This window comes from Penaeus japonicus, unplaced genomic scaffold, assembly GCF_977035675.1.
Source record: "Penaeus japonicus unplaced genomic scaffold, GWHDUDI00000001_assembly GWHDUDI00000001, whole genome shotgun sequence".
In the NCBI taxonomy this organism is placed as follows: Eukaryota; Metazoa; Arthropoda; class Malacostraca; order Decapoda; family Penaeidae; genus Penaeus; species Penaeus japonicus.
The window spans coordinates 39799934-39807433 of record NW_028234403.1 but is presented as its reverse complement, the minus strand read 5'-3'; the positions used below and the strand labels follow the sequence as shown (position 1 = coordinate 39807433).

Below are 7500 nucleotides of genomic sequence, written 5' to 3'. Positions count from 1 at the left end.
TTCTGCTGATGGTAGTCGGCGAGTTAGTTGTCGATTTTTCGATGTTTTAAAATATCAAAACGAATTTAATGTCTTATACAGCATTAATCACCAAAAAGGTTTTAGTGGTGGTTGTCTCTACTATTTCGCAGTCCCCATGATCAACCTATTTTGATGAAATAGGCTAGTTGTGATATGTGATAGGCACAGGTATCATGATATTATTATAGACTTATTTTTGATTAATTGTTTTTCACACTGGTGAAAATGGGTCAGGCGACAAATCCTTACTGCTAGCAAAGAGAAGCGATCATGACATAATTCTTTGTTTATCTTCGTGTTTTACCACTACCAAGTTCACCTCTCAGCCTTGGCAATGCGGGAACCGCTAGATTCGACTCTAAAATCCGAAATACACTCCTTTAATCGTCTTGGTGGAGGGGACTGTACAGTCGGCCGGATATGTAGCGAGGACACGCATTTTAGCTACAAGGGGATAAGGATAAGCCAGATATGCGGAGCTACTCCGCCCGGGTTATGGCCAATATGGTGAGCCCGGCCTGTGTCAGCGAGTCTTTACTGTGTGTCAGTCTGAGCTTGGTCCTTACCCACCGTGTAAGGACCGAGCTACAGCAGTGACCGCCAGGCGACAGAGGATACTCACCAGCTTGGGTGGGACTCGATCTGCTGACCACGGGGATGTGATGTTGACCCACTACCACTGTACTAGCCTGACGGTTGCTACGAAGGGTTGAGCGGTTGGTACACTAGACAAGAGTGTTACGTGAATGAATTACATGCAGTCGTCAATTAGTATTTTATAGTTAAATGTAAGGTGTGTGTGTCTATACTGATGACAGTGTCTTCATATAGCCATTCAGGTAGTACAGGCAATGAGTTGAAATCGAACTTCAAGTTTGGGATTTTATAACATATCAAAACACATGGTAATTTCCCTCTCATGTCTAACCAGATGTATATCAAATTCCTACCATGACATTCATACGAAATGGAAAGAGAAGATTGATAAATCAATGTGGGCGAAAATATTCTATGACAGACTCAATAAAAAGCTATACTAATGGTAATTTGTAAATGCAAAACAAACGGTGAATGATACCCTTGGAGAAATAAATATTCGTCATAAATGTCCAATGTTTGCCTAGTCGAATAAATAATGACACTAATAAGATGCAAGAATATGTTTCTATCCATGGTTCTTAGTAAGACTTACTCTGGTAGAGCCCTGGATTGATCAAACGGCGGGAGCAGCTAAATATTGTCTCAAATACAACAACACGATGTACGATAACTTTTCAAATGCTTTGACAAGTATTTATGAAGCCTATAATAGTTCTATGCTTATACACATACACACACACATATATATGTGTGTGAAGTGCGAACACACATGCATCAGTGTCCGTTCCTTATTAACTCGTTTCGGACAGGTGACATACATAACAAACGTATTTTTGGTCTGACGGCGGGTGGCATCACGCCGGTGCCAATAGTCGTCAAGGGTGCTCATCCACGGTCTTTACCAAGCACCATCTTCAAACACAGCAAGCTGCCAACCTCTGATTCTAAAGTACCGACGATACAGGATGTGCAGAATGAGAACAGTTTTGTACAATTTTGGTTGCTGTGTGTTGTGGTACTTGCAGTCGTAAGCACAGGTGTTTATTTTATTCATAATTGTTTACGAAAGTACATGCATACGAAAAAGATGTTTTTGCCTTTTTGTCTTCCCATAAAACTGTAATACTTCTATCACACTGAGTATATATATATATATATATATATATATATATATATATATATATATATATATATATATATACATATATATGCACACACACACACACACACACACACACACACACACACACACACACACACACAAACATTAGGGATATTTAAAACATATATTTATGTTAAAGAAAATACAACACAAAGAAAATACATTGCATACATATTGACGAGAATATGTATTAGCCTTTTAGCTAACTTTTACGAAGAGCTTTTTAGGAAAACAACTAAGGGCAAAAGAAAGTATGCGATTTATAATAATAAAAAATAAAAAAAAGGCTACACATTGGGCGACGATAAATATTATTTATAGAAGATTGGTATGAACACAATGGCTAATCTAAAAAAAAATAATAATAATAATCTGTCCATAATCGTTTCAGCCGAAATAGATAAACGATACATACTTACAAATATAGGCACATTGTAAATGTTATTATATTATAAAGAAGAAATAACTCTATCAAATCTTAGTGAGAGTTTAAATTACCGAAATAATTGTAGTGTAAGAGTACCTGGTTATTTGCATTAAGAAGTGTTTATGATGTGTCTCCCTTGTCTTTTTCTTTTAATATATTTAGGAATGGTGAGTCTTGAATCTAGGGAAAACCTGAATACCAAATTACGGAGCCTGAGACTGTACTAAATGACGTAACTTTGAAAGACGGTGGGGAGAGGGACGTAAGAGGTTACGATGACGAGTAAGTAATCATGAGAAGGGAGGAGATTCAGTGAATTATTCCTATTCACATACATAAATGTGGCTACTGTAAATTTAGATACACTATCTAATTTCAAAATATTCGTTTGTTTAGATAAGGGATGTGTATTATCGAGGTGACTATTGTTTGTTATTCTCCTGAGATTTTTTTTTGTGGAATTAAGTAGGCTGGATATATAGTACACCAGACTGAATTACAGTAAGCAAGGAGGGAGTATAAGTGAACATAATAAACTTTGGTATATGTAGAACAAAATCTTTGAATTGATCGAAAGAGAATTTGTTCTATTAATATTAGAGTTATTCCTGCCAAGATTGGTTAAGTGATAGGTTTTATTATTTGCAATAGCAGCTAAAAGTTTTGTCAGTATTAATAGTGAGTCTATAGCAGTGGATATTAGGTGTTCAAGACTCCTGGGGCCGGATACTCAAAACTCTCGCAGTTTAAGACGTCGTAGCGGGTTTACGCTCTCGTAAGGCACGATGTCCCTACGAGGTCGCAAATCTCCCATACTCAGAGAAAAAATAAAATATCGTAACCGAAAGAAAACATCCTAACCGTAGTTCCATGGGATGCCCTCAGATGGCAGGACCAATTCGAATTAGCCTATCAACAGTCAGCCTTTTAGACGTAACTACCAATTGGAGGCCACGGTCAGGAGCGAGCGAGAGAAAGGGAGGGGGAAAGAGAGCGAGAGTGAGATATAGATGATTATAAATACAGAGATAGATAAATAGTTGGATGGATAGATGGAGAGATAAATAGACAGATAGAGAGATACAGATATATATGTATATATAAATATATATGTATGTTTGTATGTATAATATATATACATACATACATATATATATACATATATATATATATATATATATATATATATATATATATATATATATATATATATATCATCATCATCATCATCATCAGCCTGTATCAATCCACTGCAGGACGTAGGCCTCTCTCAATTTTTTCCAGTCATTCCGGTCTTGTGTCCTCTAATTCCAGTTTACTCCCGCGAATTTTGCTATTTCATCCCGCCATCTAGTCATTGGTCTTGCCCTGGGTCTCTTTGTGTCGTGTATTACCCATTCTGTTGTTTTCTTTGTCCACCTGTTGTCCTGTCTCCGATATATGTGTCCAGCCCACTGCCACTTTTTCTTCTTGATGCTCTTGAGTATATCCTCTACTTTTGTTTGTTGCCTGATCCATTGGGCCCTTTCTTGTCTCTTAAGCTAACTCCTAGCATAAGCCTTTCCATTCCTCTTTGGGCGCTTACTAATTTCCTCTCGAGTGCCTTGGTCGTAGTCTATGTCTCTGATCCATATGTCATGACGGGAAGGACACATTGGTCAAAAATCTTTCTCTTTAGGCATAGCGGCAGCCGACTTCGTAATATATTACTATGTCTACCGAAGGCACCTAGCCTGATTCGCCGTTTTATCTCGGCTTCGCAGGATGTACTCGACTGAATGAGTTGCCCTAGGTATACATACTCGTTCACTGCTTCTAATACCTCGCCCTGTATTTGTATTTGCTTAACTGGGGTTCGTCAGTTGAACATGACTTTAGTCTTTATCATGTTCATTTTAAGGCCAATCTTCAGACTTTCCCTATTCAAATCGCTTATTAATTGTTGTAATTCATCTGCTGACTCGCCGAAAAGAACAATGTCATCTGCAAATCTTAGATTGCTTAAGTGCTCATTCCCTATTTTAATCCCTCTCTTCTCCCAATCTAACTTCTTGAATACTTCCTCCAAGCAGGCTGTAAACAGCTTCGGTGAGATGGTGTCGCCCTGCCTAACACCCTTTTTTATTGGTATTTTATTGGTTTCTGCGTGGATTTTGATTGTCGCTGTACCATCTCTATATATATCCTCTAATAATCTGTAGTATATTTCCTCTACTCCTTGTTTACGAATTGCATCCAGTACTGCAGATATCTGTACCGAGTCGAATGCCTTTTCATAATCTACGAATGCCATACACAGGGGCTTCCTATATCCGTTTGTTTTCTCCCTTATTTGAGCTAGTGTGTGGATATGGTCTGTAGTTGAGAATCCGCTGCGGAACCCTGCCTGTTCCCTGGGTTGTTTTGAATCTAATGTATCGGTGATACGGGCTATGATGATTTTTGTGAACAGTTTATAGATTACTGAAAGAAGGCTTATAGGTCGGTAATTATTTAAGTCTTTTGTGTCTCCCTTTTTGTGTATTAGAATTATTATTGCGTTTTTCCAGGCCTTCGGAATTTTACCGACGCATAGACATTTGTTATAAAGACTGGCCGGCTTTACTGCCGCTATCTCTCCTGCGTCTTGAATAAGATCTACACATGCCATCTTCTCCTGGTGTTTTTCCTCTTTTCATGCTTTTTAGTGCCCTATTTACTTCCTCTACCGTGATGTTTGGAACATCTCCAATTGTTGTGTTTATCTCCGTATGTGGTTGGTCCTTTGAGTGGTATAGGTTGCGATAGAAGTCTTCTATTACTTTGATAATTTCATTTTTATTGTATGTCGCCTCTCCGTTGGGTTTCTTTGCTGCATACATTTGGCTTTTCCCTATTCCGAGCCTCCTCTTTGTTGCCTTAAGGCTGGTGCCGGCAAGCAGAGCTTCGTTTATTTTTCGTATGTTAAATTTGCGTACATCCTCTTTCTTCTTCTTGTTTATCGTCTTAGTCAGCTCTGTTGATTCTATCTTGTCTCTGATTGATGTTATTTTCATGTCCCTACGCTGTTTCATAAGCTCTTTTGTCTCTACCGAAAGCTTACTGAACATTTCTTTTTCGTCCTTACCCCCTATTTCAAGTGCAGCTTCCGTTAATATCTCACTGAATTGGTCGTTCATTTGGTCTATGTCAAGATCTTCGAGAGCTGAGTATTTGTTTCGGATGTTGATATTGAATTCCGTCGTCCTATTCTTAATGTTGATTAGATTAACGAGAGGCTTCTGTATGAGCTTGTTTCGTTCCCTTTTTAGCTGTAACTTTACTCTACTCCTGACCAGTCTATGGTCGCTACCGACATTTACTTTATTGATAACGGTTACGTCTTGTACAATGTCACGCCTATTGGTGATTATGAAGTCAATTTCGTTTTTAATGCCGGATGGTGATTTCCATGTCCATTTCCTCCCGGGTCTCTTTTCGAAGAATGTATTCATAATTTTAAGGGATCGAGCTTCGGCGAATTCTATCAGTCTTTGCCCTCTCTCATTTCTGGTGCCTATTCCATGTTTCCCAACCGATATTTCTCCATCTTCCCTTATTCCTATCTTGGCATTAAAATCCCCCATAATCACGGTAAAATGGGTTTTTGCTCTATCGGTAGCCGCTTGCACATCACTATGACTGCTGGTAGGAGCGTACACTTGGATAATTTTTAGGCTTTATATGTTGTTTAGTTTCAGTATTACAGAAACCACTCTTTCGCTCACACTGTAGAATTATATATATATATATATATATATATATATATATATATATATATATGTGTGTGTGTGTGTGTGTGTGTGTGTGTGTGTGTGTGTGTGTGTGTGTGTATGTGTGTGTGTATGTGTGTGTATGTATATACATACATATATATATACATATATATATGTATATATATATATATATATGTATAAGTATGTATATATGTGTGTATATATATATATATATATATATATGTGTATATATATATACTAACTTCGTCTATGACGAGACGCCTTCATTTCCCAAAGCTCTATCATGTATTCAATATGTATTGTCGTCAACTCCATTGGGTAAACGACGGGCGTATTCTACGCTGTCCTATAATTGCTTGTTTTCTTTTTACCAAGTGGTTTGGGAGAATGGGGATATTTGTGAAATACAGAGGCAATATAAATTGATATTACACCTAATGCTGTGTATAGGACGGTCAATAAAACAATTTATACATATCTTGCTTGCACAAGTCGGAACTTGCACGACTTATTTCCGGGGTTCACACCAGTACGAGTGCTCGGAACCATCCTTAAGTTACGAGGTGCTGTGACGTCACGCGGGGACGTTAAAAAATTTTGAGTATGACCCTCGGAGCTCGCAGTTCGACTTAGACATGCGCGGCAATACAATGTCATGTCATCAGCAAAAATAATAATAATAATGATTTAGCAAAAATATTTGATAAGTCATTTATGTAAATCAAAAGATCTTGAGACTCCAAGAATAACTGTTACTAGAGATATTTTCTCTAAAATAGTCACCTGTTTTTGCACTTAGATAATAGGATCACGAATACCATAATAGTATATATTATATAAATTATTTTAACATTAACAATATTGATGGCTGTTGTGAAATCAATGACAGAACTGACAGATTGTTATCAAGGGCAGTGTATTTATTAGATGAAACTTGGGTGAGAGCCAGAAAAAGGTGTGGTTGCGTTTAAAGTAAAATTGTGTTGAGTTTTTACTCTTTAGATAATGCATCAGATTTTTTAAATCAACTATTTCGAAAAAAAACCTGTAAGTTTGGGTATTGGGTGGTAGTCTTTTGGGTTATAATTAGAACCAACTATGAGGACTGGGTAAACTTAGCTGGAAATGATCCCTTGCAACTGACTTGGGCAAATAACATAATGTTTAGTTTTAATAAAGGGACTGCAATTTCATTTACGCCAAAGTTCGCACTTTTGAGTTCTTTTAAAACTTCAACATCAGTGATTGGCAATTGCATAGAATCTCTCACATAATGAATTCGGATCCATTTCGAAAAGGATAGTTTATTATTGATCTTTAGAGCAGTATTGCAAAAGTAGTAATTGAACACTTCAGCAATGTTTTGTGGATTATCTACAATTTGATAATTACATTGTAAAGTGGATAATCCGTCTTTTTTATTCTTATTCTAATATCACTGATTTTTTATCATATTTTCTTGGTATTATTTATGAAATTGGAAAAAATCGATAATAGTAGTTTGATTTTGCCACTCATGATCTGAAGTTATAATT

At 37.0% G+C, this 7500-nt stretch overlaps 1 protein-coding gene across 1 annotated transcript in view; it reads left to right on the top strand.

The window, feature by feature from the left end:
• LOC122265851 (glutamate receptor 4) overlaps window positions 1-7500 on the top strand; it is a 16825-nt gene that overhangs the window by 276 nt on the left and 9049 nt on the right. The gene's annotated exons all lie outside the window — the stretch shown is intronic.